Here is a 20,704-nt window from a genome sequence, read left to right as displayed (position 1 = left end):
GATCAGCCTATCAATGGCTGACGCATGATGGCCTGACAACTGGCCCCTCATTCCAACATCATTGCCCCAGTTAGAGTATCAGGTTTTACTTCTGTGTTTTTCGATATTTGCAATTCACAGCAAAGTGCATCCATCAGTCCAGGAGGTACTGCAGAGATGAACATCAGATGAGATGCCAGGTCTCTTATCAACATCAAGACGGTAAATTTGATGTGTATCATTGTGACCATAGGTTAAAGTTTCTTGTTGGCCTTGACTTTCCTTTGTGTCTTGCAGGTTAGGCTTACTGCACATTTACTAATCTCTTTGAAAAGAAGTATTCTTCTTATAAACACCGATAATCATCTGTTTGTTTGTCTGTCTTTGCTTGTAGATGGTGCTTGCTCAAGGAAGTAACAGAAGTGATTCCTGAACACCAGCTGGGGACCCATCCCCTTAAAATGAAGCAAGAAATTTTACACTTAATTATGGTTGTATAGATCATTTGGAATATGCATGTATGACCTAATATTCTCTTCATGGCTGTTTATTGTGATAAATCCTTTCAGGTCTTATGCCTGAAAATCAAAACAGGAGGCAGCATTAAGTTCATTATGATGAAACGAATAGATTTATATTTTAAAGGAATTGTTTTGAGCATTGGAGCAATCACAATATTTGATGAAGGATGACAAATAAAGACATCAAGGAGTGTTGTGTCATATTTCTAGGGGAAGGAAATTTCTTTCCTGCCTGGGCCTTGTTAACCTCATCTTTGCAGTGGTTCTGTGAAGAGGTTGCATCCTTGTTTCAGGACCAGGCAAAAGTATTGTCAGTCTTTCTCTACTTATTCCTGTGCAGCATTCCTTTCAACAAATGAGTTTTTAATCGAGTCCGTAATGTCTTGTAATGTACAGGACATCCCAGGTTGCAGAGTCAAGCATGATGCACATCAAGTACCATGTGCTACCTTGTGCTGCTGCAACTGATAAACTTCACCTTGTACTAGTTGAGCCGTAAGTCATGTGACTTGTGTTTCTCACATGCAGCATGCATTTCTCCAATGTGGTTTTCTTGTATTTTTCTGTAAGTCCAGTCAGTAGTGATTGGCAAATGTAACAGACTTTTGAAACTGTTTTTCAAAAGTCCCTTTGAAGCAGTTGTTCCAGTGCTGGGTTTGGTTAAGTGACTGTAAGACCAATCAGTGGAGATTGGCACTAGGTGAAGGAATTTGATATGAATTTTCATCTATTTATTGTAAGCCCAATCTGCAGAGATTGGCATGAGTGAAAAACCCCATCTTTTTAAGAGTAAGAGTTTATAAGCACTCAGGCTGATCAAAAGTCAGTTCTGAAATTATCTCATGTAACTATTTGATGAGGAGTTCACTTCCATTCCTCAGCCTTCTGTACAGCATTTGCAGCATCGTGTGAGGAAAATACTCTAATTCTTAAGCTGCTGTTTGCATACCATGCCTTTAGATGGATCCATCAAGTGCTTCAATGATGCGGCCTGTAACACTGAGGGGCAGAGGACTGCACACAAGGAAAGGGTGACCATGCAGTTGCAGCTAATATACTTGTAGAAGAGGTGGCTAGCCACTGTAGGTTAACTAGGCTTAGACTATACTTCAATGTGTTTTGTTTTCAATTTTTGTTTAGCACAACTGGTTTCCAAGTTGAATCCATCCTGGTAGGTTAGGCTTAGACTAAGAAGTATTAAAAAATCCCTGTCAGGTCAAGTCAGGTGACTTGCTACTGGTAACCTGTAGTCCGGTACAACCTGTTTCAGGGTCGGGTCGTCGGCGACTAAACTGGCGCCCCCACCAGATTCCCTCGGGAGGCTGGTGAGGAGGGTGGCTGGACACCCTGGTGGAACTAAAGAAAAGATCCATCTCTAAGGGCGTCGGCTCAGGAGAGTCAACGACGGCCATCCAGCGACTCCAAGCTTTAATATGGGCTCAGTAAACTGACCTTTTCCTTGTTTCTTTGTTTAAGGATGCTGCTGAAGCCCAGGTACCGGAAACAGGGATGCCACAGAGGAAGTCCGACAGACGGCTGCCGACCCCTCATGCTGAGCATCCCACGCGTACGTTTCTTGAGGTTAGTCTGTTATTGAAGAGCACCGACAAATGTCTGAAAATAAGGATTGCTTCTGCTTGTCTAGTGGACGCAAATGATGAAAAGCAAATGATGACAACCGTGGCCAAGTCCAATACGGAATTAAACTTTGGAATTCCAATACAGACAGTTTGAGAAACTGTTAAAACGTCTTCAGAGAAAAGTAACGCTGAATTTTCTCCTCATTTTATTTCACATTCATTTCTTTCAATGCACAGCTTGGAAGCAACTTTTGGCAGTTGGAGTTCATCTCGGATGCGGAGTTGACCAGTTCACTAGACAATGAAGGTAAAGGACAAGATTGTAAAATCTTGAGTTGACCGAAAATAATGAGGCCCAAGCTTGCCTGCATTGAGAAGTGTTTTAGTGTTTCTCAGTACAGGATCTGAAGCTGGACTTCTTGAAGATGAAGAGACAGCTGAGGAGCCGATGTGAGAGGACAGCATCCCTGACATTGTCAGGAGCCAGGAGCTGGGAGGAAGGACAAATGACAGTGTTGACAGCATGTAATCACCATTTTATTCAGTGTTGACAATTTTTAGGATTCGAGGGGTAGAAACGTACCGAAAGATCAGGTGGGTAAAGGCAGAGCAGCAGTTGCAGTAGGTGAATATAGCGTTGCGAAGCAGTTGGCAGCGTGCTTGAATGTGAGTCAGTGTGTGTTTCTGTGTGCTTCAGAGAGGTTATTTATACCAAGTCAAGTAAAACCACTAATAAATCAGATCTCGGAAACAAGCTTTAACCAATTCACCAAGAAGTATCTTAAAAATTAGATCATAAAAATTAAACGATGATGTCAGTGCACAGGCCACGACACACGCGTCTGTAGTTAATTGATTAAATAGTTCAAGTAATTAGGCAATGGTTAAAAGGTGCTTAAGCAAGTTGCTGATGGTAACCGAGTTGGTCATGTGGTTGGTCAGTTGCTTGTACGGGAGTAGACGTAAGCTAGTATAAGAAACTAGATATACTGGTGTCGTTGAGAATAAGGATGGAAGTAAATGCACAGTCATCAATGTGTCAGTCAGTCGGTTGGTGGACAAGTACGAGTAAGTGTGTGGCTAAGTAGGTAAAATAACGTAAATGTAGACTAAGTGAACCGGTCAGCTGTCAGGAGTTCAGGTTGGTGGTCAGTCAGTAATCGTAAGTTCGGATGTACCGCAGTGATGTAATGTTAGTGAAATAATAGTTAAAATGTACCAGGTAAATAAGGTTGTGGTGTGTTGATCGGTCAGTCAGTATAAGTAAAAGTAATCCGTGTACATGTATGTAACTAAAATGAAGTGACAGTAATCAAGTAAGTAGTGGTAAGCTGTGACAGTATAAAAGTGTAAGCAGTAGTTTTTAAGTATGTGTATGTAATTAAGTAAATAAGTTGGTTCAGGTCATTGGTTGGTCTGTTGGTCGACCAGTCATTTGTCGGTCGGGGAAAAAAAAGGAAAGTGGCTAAGATTCAGCGCTGGGTGTTATTAATTTACTTGACTGTTCGGTTGATTATTCCAAAATAATAAATCTGTTATCTTTTTCTTCATCAGAAATAAAAATTGCTCTTGTGAATAAGCTGCAAAGCAAAAATAAATAATAGGAATATGAAAACACTTGAATGTTAAAAGTTGAGTCGGTCAAATCAAATGAAGCTAAAAATTAAACTCACCGATATAAAAAGCAGTAATGTTTCAAACAGAAAATCTGGACTGTGGGATAGTGCGAGTACAAATTGGAAAGCAAGTGATGAGAATGTTGAAGCCTGCAAGCGTTGCAGTCAACTTGCAAAGCTAAAAATATGGCACCCGAGCAAGCGAAGCAGCTTAGTGAGCGCATGACAGACAGACGCCAGGGATAGGTTCTGAAAAGAGAGAGGGTAGGGCTGTTAAAAAGATCATTTTGTAGGATGCACACATACTGTCAAATATTTCTACTAAAGAGACAGCAGTACTTTGAGGATGGAGTGAGGTGATGAGAAGAAAGACTTTGAAGTGAATTGGCATATTAAATGAAGCCCATCCAGTCTTGGTGGAGAAGTTTCACTTTTGCAGAGTTTGGGACAAGTTCTGTGGTGGGACTTGACGAGGCTGGAATCCACACGGTTGACGATGAAGGGGAAGGCATCCTTGCCAGCCTTACAGGATCCGGAAGCGGGGAGGAGGAACGACAGATGACCGATGACCCTGCTTGCTGAGCGAGCCGTTTCTACTTTTCGAGGTGAGTCGATATGGAGAAAGCTAGGACAAAGATTCGGCATTGATGAGGAATACCTTCAAGGAAATAGGAAGGAAGACCTACAGATTAGTTGTGCACGTCCCACTTTCAAGTGGCAAAGTCTTTTGTGGTATTTTCTTGGCCTTTCAATAACACTGCCTCGAAAAACAATCCGTCTTGATTCAATGTGCACAGAGTTTGAACGTGCATCTGTATAATCTTGGTAATTTGGCAAAAGATGAGTTTACCCACAGAGCACTGGCAATGGAATGGGGCAGAGGCGGGACAGTGTCCCCTCTGCATTTTGGACTGGGGCATCCCCTCCCCCCACTTTTATCAGTTCCTGTGATGGGTTAGGACTTAAGGGATCAGCCTATTAATGGCCGATGCCCGATGGTCTCACAACTGGCCCCTCATTCCGATGCCATTTCTCCAGATCGAATATCGGATTTCACTTCTGTGTTCTTTCATATTTGCAATTCACAGCAAAGTGCATCGCCCAGCCCAGGAGTTACTGCACGGATGAACCCCAGATGCCAGGTCTCTAATCAAGACTATGGTTGGTAGATTGGCTATGTGTCATTGTAACCTTAGGTTAACAGGTTTCTTGTTGGCCTTGACTTTTCTTTGTGTTTTGGAGGTTTGGCTTGCTGCACATTTACTAATCTCTTTGCAAAGAAGGTTTCTTCTTATAAACACTGATAAGCATCTTTTTGTCTTTACTTGTAGATTCTTCTTGCTGAAAGGAAGTGACAGCAACCGAACCCACACCCCTTAAATGAAGCAAGAAATTTCAGGAAGAATGAAAAATAAAAAGATTTCAGAGCGTTGTGTTGTATTCCTAGGGCAAGGAAGTCTCTTTCCCACCTGGGCCTCGTTAGGCCCGTTTAGCCCCGCCCTTGCCGTGGACTACTGTGGTCCTGTGAAGAGGTTGTAAACTTGTTTCAGGACCAGGCAGAGGTATTGTCGGCCTTCCTCTTCTTAATCTTCAGAGTGTTCCTTTTCAGTAAATGAATATTTTCAACAAATGAGTTTCTAATCTAACCAGTAATGTCTTGTAATGTACAAGACATCCCAGGTTGCAGTATCAAGCATGACTTCTGAAATACGTAAGTCCAGTCGGTAACGACAGGCAAAAGCAACATATTTTAAAATGTTTATCTTTCAAAAGTCCTCTTGAAGCTGTTGTTCCCATGATAGTTTTTGGTTAAAGGACTGTGAAACCAATCAGTAGAGATTGGCAAAGGTAAAGGAATGTGTGTGATATAAATGTTCATCTATTTGTTGTAAGTCCAATCGCAGAGATTGGCAAAAAGTGAAAACCCCATCGTCTCAGGAGCAGGAGCTTGTAGCCACTGGGGCTAATCAAAATTCATTTCTGAAATGTTATCGCAGAACTATTTAGTGAGAAGTCTACTTCCATTCCCCGGCATTCCGTATAGCATTTGTGGATTTGCGTGAGAAAAATACTCTCACTCTTGAGTTGCATATCGCGCTTTGAGATGGATCCATCAAGTGCTTCAATGATGCGGCCTGTAACACGGAGGGACAGAGGACTGCACACAAGGAAAGGGTGACCATGCAGTTGCAGCTAAATTTACTTGTAGGAGAGGTAGCTAGGCACTGTAGTCAGCTAGGCTTAGACTATACTTCAATGTGTTTTGTTTTTCAATTTTTGTTTAGCACAACTAGTTTTCAAGTTGAATCCATCCTGGTAGGTTAGGCTTAGACTAAGAAGTATTAAAAAATCCCTGTCAGGTCAAGTCAGGTGACTTGCTACTGGTAACCTGTAGTCCGGTACAACCTGTTTCAGGGTCGGGTCGTCGGCGACTAAACTGGCGCCCCCACCAGATTCCCTCGGGAGGCTGGTGAGGAGGGTGGCTGGACACCCTGGTGGAACTAAAGAAAAGATCCATCTCTAAGGGCGTCGGCTCAGGAGAGTCAACGACGGCCATCCAGCGACTCCAAGCTTTATTATGGGCTCAGTAAACTGACCTTTTCCTTGTTTCTTTGTTTAAAGATGCTGCTGGAGCCCAGGTACCGGAAACAGGGATGCCACAGAGGAAGTCCGACAGACGGCTGCCGACCCCTCATGCTGAGCATCCCACGCGTACGTTTCTTGAGGTTAGTCTGTTATTGAAGAGCACCGACAAATGTCTGAAAATAAGGATTGCTTCTGCTTGTCTAGTGGACGCAAATGATGAAAAGCAACTGATGACAACCGTGGCCAAGTCCAATACGGAATTAAACTTTGGAATTCCAATACAGACAGTCTGAGAAACTGTTCAAACGTCTTCAGAGAAAAGTAACGCTGAATTTTCTCCTCATTTTATTTCACATTCATTTCTTTCAATGCACAGCTTGGAAGCAACTTTTGGCAGTTGGTGTTCATCTCGGATGCAGAGTTGACCAGTTCACTAGACAATGAAGGTAAAGGACAAGATTGTAAAATCTTGAGTTGACCGAAAATAATGAGGCCCAAGCTTGCCTGCATTGAGAAGTGTTTTAGTGTTTCTCAGTACAGGATCTGAAGCTGGACTTCTTGAAGATGAAGAGACAGCTGAGGAGCCGATGTGAGAGGACAGCATCCCTGACATTGTCAGGAGCCAGGAGCTGGGAGGAAGGACAAATGACAGTGTTGACAGCATGTAATCACCATTTTATTCAGTGTTGACAATTTCTAGGATTCGAGGGGTAGAAACGTACCGAAAGATCAGGTGGGTAAAGGCAGAGCAGCAGTTGCAGTAGGTGAATATAGCGTTGCGAAGCAGTTGGCAGCGTGCTTGAATGTGAGTCAGTGTGTGTTTCTGTGTGCTTCAGAGAGGTTATTTATACCAAGTCAAGTAAAACCACTAATAAATCAGATCTCGGAAACAAGCTTTAACCAATTCACCAAGAAGTATCTTAAAAATCAGATCATAAAAATCAAACGACGATGTCAGTGCACAGGCCGCGACACACGCGTCTGTAGTTAATTGATTAAATAGTTCAAGTAATTAGGCGATGGTTTGACTGAGAATTGCATCGAGTCAAGAAGTATGCTATTTGTTTTTTCAATCAGAAGGTTTGGTGATTAGAGACAGGTAAAAAGGTGCTTAAGCAAGTTGCTGATGGTAACCGAGTTGGTCATGTGGTTGGTCAGTTGCTTGTACGGGAGTAGACGTAAGCTAGTATAAGAAATTACATATACTGGTGTCGTTGAGAATAAGGATGGAAGTAAATGCACAGTCATCAATGTGTCAGTCAGTCGGTTGGTGGACAAGTACGAGTAAGCGTGTGGCTAAGTAGGTAAAATAACGTAAATGTATATGTAAGTGAACCGGTCAGCTGTCAGGAGTTCAGGTTGGTGGTCAGTCAGTAATCGTAAGTTCGGATGTACCGCAGTGATGTAAAGTTAGTGAAATAATAGTTAAAATGTACCAGGTAAATAAGGTTGTGGTGTGTTGATCGGTCAGTCAGTAAGTAAAAGTAATCCGTGTACATGTATGTAACTAAAATGAAGTGACAGTAATCAAGTAAGTAGTGGTAAGCTGTAACAGTATAAAAGTGTAAGCAGTAGTTTTTAAGTATGTGTATGTAATTAAGTAAATAAGTTGGTTCAGGTCATTGGTTGGTCTGTTGGTCGACCAGTCATTTGTCGGTCGGGGAAAAAAAAGGAAAGTGGCTAAGATTCAGCGCTGGGTGTTATTAATTCACTTGACTGTTCGGTTGATTATTCCAAAATAATAACTCTGTTATCTTTTTCTTTATCAGAAATAAAAATTGCTCTTGTGAATAAGCTGCAAAGCAAAAATAAATAATAGGAATATGAAAACACTTGAATGTTAAAAGTTGAGTCGGTCAAATCAAATGAAGCTAAAACTTAAACTCACCGATATAAAAAGCAGTAATGTTTCAAACAGAAAATTTGGACTGTGGGATAGTGCGAGTACAAATTGGAAAGCAAGTGATGAGAATGTTGAAGCCTGCAAGTGTTGCAGTCAACTTGGAAAGCTAAAAATATGGCACCCGAGCAAGCGAAGCAGCTTAGTGAGCGCATGACAGACAGACGCCAGGGATAGGTTCTGAAAAGAGAGAGGGTAGGGCTGTTAAAAAGATCATTTTGTAGGATGCACACATACTGTCAAATATTTCTACTAAAGAGACAGCAGTACTTTGAGGATGGAGTGAGGTGATGAGAAGAAAGACTTTGAAGTGAATTGGCATATTAAATGAAGCCCATCCAGTCTGGGTGGAGAAGTTTCACTTTTGCAGAGTTTGGGACAAGTTCTGTGGTGGGACTTCACGAGGCTGGAATCCACACGGTTGACGATGAAGGGGAAGGCATCCTTGCCCAGCCTTACAGGATCCGGAAGCGGGGAGGAGGAACGACAGATGACCGATGACCCTGCTTGCTGAGCGAGCCGTTTCTACTTTTCGAGGTGAGTCGATATGGAGAAAGCTAGGACAAAGATTCGGCATTGATGAGGAATACCTTCAAGGAAATAGGAAGGAAGACCTACAGATTAGTTGTGCACGTCCCACTTTCAAGTGGCAAAGTCTTTTGTGGTATTTTCTTGGCCTTTCAATAACACTGCCTCGAAAAACAATCCGCCTTGATTCAATGTGCACAGAGTTTGAACGTGCATCTGTATAATCTTGGTAATTTGGCAAAAGATGAGTTTATCCACAGAGCACTGGCAATGGAATGGGGCAGAGGCGGGACAGTGTCCCCTCTGCATTTTGGACTGGGGCATCCCCTCCCCCCACTTTTATCAGTTCCTGTGATGGGTTAGGACTTAAGGGATCAGCCTATTAATGGCCGATGCCCGATGGTCTCACAACTGGCCCCTCATTCCGATGCCATTTCTCCAGATCGAATATCGGATTTCACTTCTGTGTTCTTTCATATTTGCAATTCACAGCAAAGTGCATCGCCCAGCCCAGGAGTTACTGCACGGATGAACCCCAGATGCCAGGTCTCTAATCAAGACTGTGGTTGGTAGATTGGCTATGTGTCATTGTGACGTTAGGTTAACAGGTTTCTTGTTGGCCTTGACTTTCCTTTGTGTCTTGCAGGTTAGGCTTACTGCACATTTACTAATCTCCTTGAAAAGAAGTATTCTTCTTATAAACACCGATAATCATCTGTTTGTTTGTCTGTCTTTGCTTGTAGATGGTGCTTGCTCAAGGAAGTAACAGAAGTGATTCCTGAACACCAGCTGGGGACCCATCCCCTTAAAATGAAGCAAGAAATTTTACACTTAATTATGGTTGTATAGATCATTTGGAATATGCATGTATGACCTAATATTCTCTTCATGGCTGTTTATTGTGATAAATCCTTTCAGTTCTTATGCCTGAAAATCAGAACAATATGCGGCATAAAGTTCATCATGATGAAACGAATAGATTTATATTTTAAAGGAATTGTTTTGAGCATTGGAGCAATCACAATATTTGATGAAGGATGACAAATAAAGACATCAAGGAGTGTTGTGTCATATTTCTAGGGGAAGGAAATTTCTTTCCTGCCTGGGCCTTGCTAACCTCATCTTTGCAGTGGTTCTGTGAAGAGGTTGCATCCTTGTTTCATGACCAGGCAAAGGTATTGTCAGTCTTTCTCTACTTATTCCTGTGCAGCATTCCTTTCAACAAATGAGTTTTTAATCGAGTCCGTAATGTCTTGTAATGTACAGGACATCCCAGGTTGCAGTGTCAAGCACGATGCACATCAAGTACCATGTGCTACCTTGTGCTGCTGCAACTGATGATAAACTTCACCTTGTAGTAATTGAGCCGTAAGTCATGTGACTTGTGTTTCTCACATGCAGCATGCATTTCAAATATGGTTTTCTTGAGTTTTTCTGTAAGTCCAGTCAGTAGTGATTGGCAAATGTAACAGATTTTTGAAACTGTTTTTCAAAAGTCCCTTTGAAGCAGTTGTTCCAATGCTGGGTTTGGTTAAGTGACTGTAAGACCAATCAGTGGAGATTGGCACTAGGTGAAGGAATTTGATATGAATTTTCATCTATTTATTGTAAGCCCAATCTGCAGAGATTGGCATAAGTGAAAAACCCCATCTTTTTAAGAGTAAGAGTTTATAAGCACTCAGGCTGATCAAAAGTCAGTTCTGAAATTATCTCATGTAACTATTTGATGAGGAGTTCACTTCCATTCCTCAGCCTTCTGTACAGCTTTCGCAGCATCGTGTGAGGAAAATACTCTAACTCTTAAGCTGCAGTTTGCATACCATGCTTAGAGATGGATCCGTCAAGTGCTTCAATGATGCCTGTAACACTGAGGGACAGAGGACTGCACACAAGGAAAGGGTGACCATGCAGTTGCAGCTAATATACTTGTAGAAGAGGTGGCTAGCCACTGTAGGTTAACTAGGCTTAGACTATATTTCAATGTGTTTTGTTTTTCGATTCATTTTAGTACTAGTGGTTTCCAAGTTGAATGCATCTTAGAAGATTAGGCTTAAAATGAGAGGTAAAATCCCTGTCAGGTCAAGTCAGGAGACTTGCTACTGGTAACCTGTAGTCCAGTACAACCTGTTTCAGGGTTGGGTCGTCGGCGACTAAACTGACGCCCCCACCAGATTCCTTTGGGAGGCTGGTGAGGAGGGTGGCCGGACACCCTGGTGGAACTAAAAAAAAAAGATCCATCTTAAAAGGTTTCGACTCAGGAGAGTCAACGACGGCAAATACACATATATAAAGAGCAAATGATGGCAATCGTGCCCAAGTCACATCCAGAGTCAAACACTGAAATTCCAATACAGACAGATTTGAGAAACTGTAACATTGTCTTAAGAGCAAAGTAACTATGATGTTTCTTGCAAGGTAAATGTGAGTCTTTTCCAGTTCCTGAATGTTATTTCAATTCTTTCATTTTTAATGTTCAGCGTGGAAGCAACTTTTGCCAGCGGGAGTTCCTTTCCCATGCAGCGTTGATCTGTTCACCTTGACAATGAAGGTAAAAGACAAAATGATAAGATCCTGAGATGAATTGGAAAATAATGAAGCCCAGCTAGCCTGGGTCGAGAAGTTTTTTATTTTTCTTGGTACAGGACCTGAAGCTGGACTTCTTGAAGATGAAGAGACCGCTGATGAGATGTTGAGAGAGGACAGTGTCCTTGACATTGTCTAGATCCAGAAGCTGGGAGGAAGGACAAATCACCTTTAATAGTACAGTGTATGTAACCACCATTTTATTCAATGTAGTAAAATTCTGACAATTTCAAGGATCCAAAGGGTACAAACATACCAAAAGGGGTGGGTGAAGGCAGAGCAGCAGCTGCAGTAGGTGAATATAGCGTTGCAAATCAGTTCGCAGTGTACTTGAATGTGAGTCAGTGTGAGTTTCTGTGTGCTTCAGAGAGGTTATTTATACCAAGTCAAGTAAAACCACTAATAAATCAGATCTCGGAAACAACTTTTAACCAATTCACCAAGAAGTATCTTAAAAATTGCATCTAAGGATTGCATCGAGTCAAGAAGTATGCTATGTGGTTTTTCAGTCACAAGGTTTGGTCATTAGAGACCGGTAAAAAGGTGTTTAAGCAAGTTGCTGGTGGTAACCGAGTTGGTCATGTGGTTGGTCATGTGGTTGGATATACTGGTGTCGTTGAGAATAAGGATGGAAGTAAATGCACAGTCATCAATGTGTCAGTCAGTCGGTTGGTGGACAAGTACGAGTAAGCGTGTGGCTAAGTAGGTAAAATAACGTAAATGTAGACTAAGTGAACCGGTCAGCTGTCAGGAGTTCAGGTTGGTGGTCAGTCAGTAATCGTAAGTTCGGATGTACCGCAGTGATGTAAAGTTAGTGAAATAATAGTTTAAAATGTACCAGGTAAATAAGGTTGTGGTGTGTTGATCGGTCAGTCAGTCAGTAAAAGTAATCCGTGTACATGTATGTAACTAAAATGAAGTGACAGTAATCAAGTAAGTAGTGGTAAGCTGTAACAGTATAAAATTGTAAGCAGTAGTTTTTAAGTATGTGTATGTAATTAAGTAAATAAGTTGGTTCAGGTCATTGGTTGGTCTGTTGGTTGACCAGTCATTTGTCAGTCAGAGAAAAAGGGAAAGTAGCTAAGATTCAGCACTGGGTGTTATTAATTTATTTGACGGTCCAGTTGTTTATTCCGAAATAATAAATCTGCTACCCTTTTCTTCATCAGAAATAAAAAGTGCAAAGCCAAAAAAGGTTAATAACAAAATGAAAAAAAAAATTTTAAAAGCAGTAAAGCAGTAAAATCAAACAAATCTAAAAACAGAACTTATAAAAAGAAATGTTTTAAAATAAAAAAGAATTAGACTCTGGGTAGTGAGAGTACAAATTGGAAAGCAAGTGATGAGAATGTTAAAACTCAGCAAGCGAGGCAGTCAACTTGGACAGTGAAAAAGATGGTACTTGAGCAAGCAAAGCAGCTTAGTGAGCACACGATGAAGAGACAGCAGGGATTGGTTCGGGAAAGAAAGATGGTTTGGCTAATAAAACGATCATTTTGTATTACGCGCACATACTATCGAACATTTCTATTCAAGGCACAGCTGTAATTTGTGACTGCAGTGGGATGATGAGAAAAAAGACTTTGAAATGAATTATTTTATATCATATTGAATTATTCGTATTCATGAAGCCCAGGCAGTCGGGGTCGAGAAGTTTTATTCTTGCAGAGTTGGGGACTTGTTTTGTGGTGGGACTTCACAAGACTGGATTCCACATGATTGATGATGAAGGGAGAGTATCCTTGGCAGCCTTCTAGGATCCAGAAGCAGGGAGGAGGAACAACAGATGACTGATGACCTTGCTTGCTGAGTTAATAGATAATTAAATGCAGTCTCACAGGTAATCAAAGAAGAATTTTCTTCCGTTTTATGAAAAAGATGATATTGAATGTATGTCAAATCAATTAAAGGCAATTATTGAAGAGTTTTGGCAGATGTTTTCTATATTGGAAAGCGGCATCATCTTTTGCTCGTTAAAATCATTTAACTTTTGGCTAAAGAGACATTGTCCCAAGGTTTAGAAGAGTCAACATTCTGGTTTTATATGCTTTGGCATTGTTTACCAAATGAGATTGTTAAGGCTCCTCTCAAATTGTTGTTAGAAATTGATGTCTTATCACCCCATCCAAATGAAAGTTGAAAGTTCAAGATAAATGTTTTCATAAATTGTGACATCTTCCATTTGGAGACTATTTCTGGTAAATGACAAGGAAAAGAATAAAAAGTCATTGCATTGAAGCCCAGCTAGTCTGGGTCGAGAAGTCAAACTCAAGATAACTGTTTATCAGTTTTGTTGTATATTCCACAGTTTCTCCAATGAACTAGTTTACAATTCTCAATTTCAAAGTTTACATGCTTGCAGAAATGTTGCAGAGACAATAAAGGTAAATGGCCAGGTGATGAGCAAGAGTGAATTTGGAGTTAATGTTAATATTACAGTCATTTACAAAAGTTTAGGACCACCCATAGAAAATGCATTAACCTGAAGGAGAACCAAACTTAAACCAATTAATCATGGCAACTTATGTTTATTTTCAATGTGTAACCTTTGTACCTTGGTTGAACATTTTTGACTACTTTTCCATGATTTGACATGTTAACAGTCTAATATTCAGTGTGCCCTCCCTTATTTCTGATTGCTTAGACTGACTTTTTTTTACCCATGCTGCCTTGCAGATAAAATGTCAGACAAAAAAAATTCATTCAAATGGGTATGTAGCACTACACTGATGTTATGCACCACTGTAAAATCATGTTAAGTAATCATTCAGTGAGACATTGTAATGCAGACCCAGTGACAGAAATACCAATAAAATTCAAGGTGGTCTTAAACTTTTGCAAATGACTGTAATGAAACCCAGCAAGTCTGGGTCAAGAAATTTTGTTCTTACAGAGTTTGCTAAAAGGTGTGCATCTGAACTTTGTTTGACAGGACAGTGTGTGATTAATGATGAAGAGAATAATTATGAGAAGACAGCATTAGGAACAGATTTCCAGGAGCCACAAGCAGGGAAGGAGACTGAAAGATGACTGACGACTCTACTTGCCGAGGTAAGTCTGTTGGTAATTAACTAAGGCTAATAACCTGACAAATGTTTTGTTGGGTTTCCTTCCGCTTGAGCCATGGGAGTCAGTGTTTGAGGCAGCATGCTCTGTCTTCTTTCAGGAGACATTGACACATTTTATCACACCAGAGTAGCTCAGTTACAAGCTTTATCCATCTTTTTTCAGAATCCTGTTTAAATTTTACTGCTGTTTTGGTAACTTTCCAACAGACTGTTCCAGGACACGGTGCAAATCTTAGCAATCATCACAGATGAATATCCAGGACCTGGTAAGCAAGAGAACCTACCACTGATCTGAGGTAAAAGGAGGAAATAACTGGAAATGTTCCATTCAGCACAATATTGAAGTGTGGATTATATGTACCCTTCTGGGTGCTACATCTGTGTATATTCTTGCTAATTAACCACTAAAATAATCAGTTTGGTTCCCTTTAGACCAACAATTCTATCCCTCCAGAAGTAGAAAGTGGAGTTTTTACTGGTCAGTGCAAAGAACCCACAGCACCACTAATCATACACATTTCCTGTTTTGTTGTTTCATGCAGATTTTGCTTGCTGGTTATCAAGACAAGAATACCTCAACTCTTAATTTCCGGCACCCATGCCCTGTCACTTCAAATGATGCATTTTATAATAATATAACTGTCATGTTGAACAGCAGCCAGATTAAAAATGACTTAGGTTAAGGTTATTGTTTTGCTTCAATTGTTCTCAAATTTCGAAGTTCCAGTATATTTGAAAGACATGCTCTCCTTGCAGTGATCTTTAATTGTAACTCAGCTAATATTGTTGCTCCAGTTAGTTGTCATTCATTTTGCAAATTACTTTTAAAATACTTTTTAAGGATAAAGGGGAAAATTATTTCATTACTCGTGAATCTAATTGGTGGAATAAGTGTCTGAACCAACACTATTCACAGTTTTGTAACGCCATGTAATTAAAAAACATTAACATTTACAAAGACAGAGCATGGGGTTAGAAGTGTGTGCAGTAAACAGTTCATTTTGATGGTGCTGTTATATGCTTTCAGACATTTTTTAAAGATATAACAACAGTATTTGTAGGCAGTGATGGCACATGGCAATGAAATATTTTTCTTAAGATTTAAATGAACTTTATACTGGGAAGGCCTGTTTCGCTGTCACAGTCAATCAAGGACCTTCCTATTACAATATTTAGGCTAGACCAAACTTATTGAGTTCTTAGCAACTGTATAATGATTTGAAGAATTATGGCAACAGAAGGCACTGTTATATAGGCATTTTTACCTGGAGTTTTACTCGATCGCTCACTATGAGGGTCGGAAAGGAATTTTCAGATGTTTTTACCCATTGGGTTTTTGATCTGTTTTTTGCCTTTCCCAGGTAATTTTAAAATTATGTTGGGCAGATGGAAACACAAAAAAGCAGGCAGTTCAGAAGTGCTTTGAACTCTACAAAAGTACTGAATTATTCCCTCTGAAAATTTGACAGATAGCCGATACCACACAATGTTGTGGTTGTGTTTTCAGTGTACTAATTAATGTTACCAGTTTACTCTTAATGTTCCTTTAGTATGTCCAAAATACTAATACTGGTTTTTCATGAAGAATGAGCAATAAATCATGACCTGCATTAATATATGAAAATGCTGATTAGACTTGACCATTGTTTTGCTCATTTGATTTGCAATTGAACAAAAGAAATATGTTTTCCCTTATTTAAAGTGGCTGTGAATGGTCTGAAGTCCATGGAGCAGGACAGGGTCTGTTCTTACGTCTTCACTACAAGAGTCCTGAAGTACTGTAGTCATCTCCAAATAACTTTGATGCGCTGTGGTCAACATTATATTACAGAAATAAACACAAAATTCACAAAAGCTGTAAGACAAAGTGACATGAACATTTATTCTAATAATGAAGCATATTCAACTCTAGTCGGGCATCAAAATTTATATTTTGATTTAGGGCTTTCACTTTAAGATTCTTTCCAATGTCCAGCTTGTTTATAAAAGACACTATAAGCAGGAATGAAGGCAGTGAACACAGTTCACCTTTTATATTGATGAACTTAGAAAATTCCTCAACATTTACTCAAGGTAAGCACCTTCAATTAAGAATGACATGCCTTCCCAAGCATCTTTCTTAATCAATGCTGGAAAATGAATGATTTTGTTTTGCTTCACAATCATCGTCAATTTCATGTTACTTTTTTTTTTTAACAAAGAGCTTTGTACAAGTATATTACACACTGAACTTTACATATATGTGCTTCCATGTCCTAGAATAACGGCTGCATCCCACGATATACAACCTTTTGACACTGCATTAAACTGGGGTTACTTTTAACTTGTTGGTTTGCATTAAAGAACCTCGGGGATAAAATGAGTTCCAAGGAGCATATATTATGGGAATGGTTTGATGCAACTTTACTCGGCCCAGCTAAGTTTCACTTCACAGAAATTGGCTTTGAGCCCTCGTTGTGCTTTACTAAGTAGTCTTGAACTGATGACTGCCTAACAATGATATGTGAAGACAATCTATCTTTTCAAAGCCACACTTTGACCCTGCGCCGTGACCCTGGTTTCTCAACGCAAGTATAATGTACAGGCATTCTACAGCAACCATTTGCCTACAGAAGCCATCTTGTGCTATGCTGATATGGAAGGGCCCCCTTTGGATTACAGTGTTACATTTCTACATTTATTTCCAGCTGATTATTTCTTTTCATTTTCTTTAGATTGCAATTAATGGTATGACCTCAAACACCATGTTGCATGGATGAGTTCAAGCTTACGATGAACTTTCAATTAAAATACAGTACAATCCCTTGTTCAGTAATTTGATGAACAATTTATATATATAACACAGTAAAGTAAAAGAAAAATGAACATAATTATTTGAGAACAGAGTACTGAATTAAAAGATCTGCAACTCTTACCTCTTATGCACAAAATGTATGGAACAAAAGGGAACAACTGCTTACAGTACAGGCTGGGAACAATATCACATATGATGAAACTTCTAACACATTATTTTCAACTTTTGGATGTAGAAAAATAAGCAGTTACAGGCTACTACAAGGTCTACAATATCCTACATTTAGCTCTGTATGCATACCTTAAAGTCAAGAATTTTCTGCTTTCTGAAAGTCAAATTCTGCTTTCTTCCACGTTCTAAATTTCGCGTACAAAAACTGTACGTGACTGTACAAGTTCATATGTACAGTACAGTAGGCCTACATTTACCATACATCTACAGGTAGCCCATCTTTGGCATAATGATACATGTAGGGCCTACACGCACCATGCCACTGTGATTTTGGACTGGTCCCCATGCCTACTGATTTATTCATAAGCTGTGAATCGTCTGGGCACTATGTAGGGAACAGGGATTAATTGTGCAGAAAAGATCAACAATATTTGTTTTATTCATTTATTTTTTTTTTACCGAGAATTGTGTTTTCCGCTTTCTACCCGAAATCCGTGATTTTCGCAGATTTTCCAGAAAGCAGAAAATTCTTGACTTTAGCATACCCCAAATTGTCATATGTACAAGCAGTTAGCTACTTTGGAAACAAATTGGGATCATGAAGGGTTGACATAATTTTAATGTTGCATTCAAAGTTGAAAGATCGCTTTCATAGAGTTCCAGAACACAAAACCAAACAACACAAAACAAACTTTTACCCAAAAAGATATGGGTACAATTCAAATTGTAATACAAATGGCTTATGACTCCAGATACTTTGGCATTTCATTCATGTCTGGTAACTGCTCATAATCTTAATGAAATACTATGTAACCATGTTGCCAGAAAAGTGCTTGAGATTGCCAAACTTAGTCAATGCCATTAGCACCAATGCTTCTGTCTTGTTTTTAGTATGTTAAACATCTTCAAAGCCTCTTTTAAAATCCAGACTGCTCTCGGAACCACTAAAAAATGATCCTAAATCCTGTTTCAATGCATGGAATATAAGCAATCTTCCCTCACCTTTTGTATCAGCACAACGATTTTGAAAAGGGAAGGTGCTGTGTGATTGGTGCAAGTTGTGACAAGTGGTTGCAAGTGGTGCAATGTCTAAAAAGCACCCCCCCACACACACACACAAAATGAAAAGAAAATACCCACAATTGGTCTTCCCACTACTTTACAAAATATGAACATGAATAATTACATACTGGAAAAAACAAATGGCACACAGAGTTTCGTACTTAAATATGTTTGAGAGAGGCAAATTGTTTGTCTAGAGTTGCTTCATTATTACTGTTTCTGTCATCTTAAATTTTAATCAGAAGGAAAACTTTGTTAAGGTATAACAAGCCTCTATTATAACATACTCAATTGCCTAATTTATAAGAGGGTATATGAATGAAGTTACTGATTCTCGTTACCAAATGCACTGTCAATGAAATGAAACTTACATTTTGCCACTTATTTGAAAACTTATCTCCCAAATGAGCAAATTCTCTGGCATATTTAACATTGAACAGTTAGTTATGAGATGGCCTGGTCACTTGTATAAGCACTGTGCATGCAATGGTCCATTTTAAGTGAAAAGTCAACCAGCCATAAGAAATTACTCATCAGATGCTATGCATATTCATAATACTGATTAGCAATGAAATGTAATTTGGACTTGTACTGTGCCTATCAAACAAGCTGCTTTACATTCTTTCTCAAACATCCATATTTGAAGGCAACTAATAAGTCAAGAATATTTATAAGGCATACTATGTAAATCTCAGGATGGTCAGGATACATGAGGGTGTTGGCAGGTGCATGAACAATAGGGGTAGGGTTTACCCTCCTTTTATTGTTGTTTCACTCTCATCCATAAAACAAATTCATCTAGCAACACGGGCCCTGTCAATAAAGAGGAAAAATCAATCAATCAAGTGATTGGAGAAACAGTCTGAAAAAAATGAAGAAAAAAACTTCAAATAATACTTTAAGACATAGAATTTCAATGATATCAATTGTTATTGTTTGCATCATCTTTAAATGCAGTTTAAATAATACTGCTTGAAATTATTTTCTGTTTAAAAAATAAACTATGGATTCTTGGAATTTTGCTTTATACAAGGCAAACATCTTTCAGGTGAAAGTTTTACTGGAAATATGAACTTTATAATGCAAGCAAAATCTCCAAGGAATCAATATTGCAAAAAAAACAAGACACAGCTGACGTAACTTGATCTGACTCTTTTTCCAAGGAACCTTCCCATATTTTCCAATCTTTCACTGCGCAGCAAACCAACTACCTTTTCCCAATGAATGTATTAATTCCCACATACAGTAACAGTAGCTTAGCTCTGTCTTCAATCACTCCTCTCCTAGTCTCCTCACCCTCTTTATGGTCTTTGAAGATCTGAGTGGGTCAGGCTTCTATGAGGACTGACAAACTAACCTATTCACTGCATCAGGGGAATTCAATCAAGATCAACAGAAACCAAGGAAAATAGAAATTCAAAATGAAGAAGATCTAGATGACTTACATGCTCCGTCTACATCATAGTTGCTAAGGTCTGGCTTGATAGCACGACTGAACTCCAGTATATTGCACCACTGGTCCTTGTTGATACCCTTACAATTGGAGTGCTGGCAGAGGGGAAAACATCACACAACAATTGCGAAATTAAAACTTGACAGTTATTACAATTCTTTCACACTGCCCAAATTTTGAAGCCTCAGGATGTGTAGTGCTTTGTCATATTTTAAATTTTGTATTTTAAACAGCCTTTACTTTCTAAATGTTTTACTATTGTTGGTGATGGATTCTACCCTGACATTATCCTTATTCGTTTTTTTGGTGGTGGCATTTCAAATTTTTTGTACATATTTCTATGTTTTTTTTATTGTGGTCAGACAATTTGTTGACTGTTAATTATGAGAGCTGTGATGTGGCAAAGGATACTTAATTACAAAAAACATCCATCACAAATGTTGTCACAGTACTCTCCTCATCCAAGGCATGACTGCCTATCGTATTTGCTGCATGTAGGAATGAGCCAGTTTGATATTCCAACAGTGCAAGCCCTGAGTGAAGTCCTACTTGCCAACTATTCCACTTTAAATGGAACTGTCCTGATTTTTTAAGTTTTCGACTGCAAAAAAATTACAACATTTTGATTTTCCCCCAAAAGAAAAGTAATAAAAAAAAATAAGAGAGAGGGCACTATTTGCTTTATCAAAATGGCAAACACTGAACTGGCTCACTGCAGATAAGGAACTCATGATATCTGCAAAACGAAAATGGGGATAGAGCTAAAATCCTTCTGTGTCAGTTAATCACACAGAGTCTGTTACCGACTGAAACAACAAAAATGTAGCATTTCATCACTCACAAAATACAACCCTTGATTTCTG

The 20,704-nt window shown here is 39.4% G+C and overlaps 2 long non-coding RNA genes across 11 annotated transcripts in view; one reads left to right on the top strand and one right to left on the bottom strand.

The window, feature by feature from the left end:
* Positions 1-15,988, top strand: part of LOC110985935 (uncharacterized) — a 29,608-nt gene extending 13,620 nt beyond the window's left edge. For 2 of the 10 annotated variants that reach the window (XR_015424113.1, XR_015424116.1), the window contains 5 exons: positions 11,188-11,258; positions 11,353-13,133; positions 14,226-14,344; positions 14,569-14,657; positions 14,904-15,988. This is a non-coding gene — a long non-coding RNA (uncharacterized LOC110985935). Of the gene's footprint in view, positions 1-120; positions 202-373; positions 2,082-2,317; positions 4,302-4,784; positions 4,858-5,027; positions 5,259-5,693; positions 6,423-6,658; positions 8,720-9,202; positions 9,257-9,453; positions 10,960-11,187; positions 13,134-14,225; positions 14,345-14,568; positions 14,658-14,903 lie in introns of those variants that run through there. The other 8 variants (XR_015424112.1, XR_015424114.1, XR_015424111.1 and 5 more) reach the window with 7 other exon arrangements.
* Positions 15,989-16,217: 229 nt separating this feature from the next.
* Positions 16,218-20,698, bottom strand: LOC110985934 (uncharacterized). Its single transcript, XR_015424120.1, has 2 exons — positions 19,834-20,698; positions 16,218-19,201 (listed from the first exon to the last, which is right to left on the bottom strand). It is a non-coding gene; the product is annotated as an uncharacterized LOC110985934 (long non-coding RNA).
* Between the last annotated feature and the right edge of the window lie 6 nt (positions 20,699-20,704).

Source organism: Acanthaster planci, unplaced genomic scaffold (genome assembly GCF_054643075.1).
Source record: "Acanthaster planci isolate LZ-2023a unplaced genomic scaffold, COTS_SCS Contig153, whole genome shotgun sequence".
In the NCBI taxonomy this organism is placed as follows: domain Eukaryota; kingdom Metazoa; phylum Echinodermata; class Asteroidea; order Valvatida; family Acanthasteridae; genus Acanthaster; species Acanthaster planci.
This window is presented reverse-complemented; position numbering and strand designations above follow the sequence as displayed.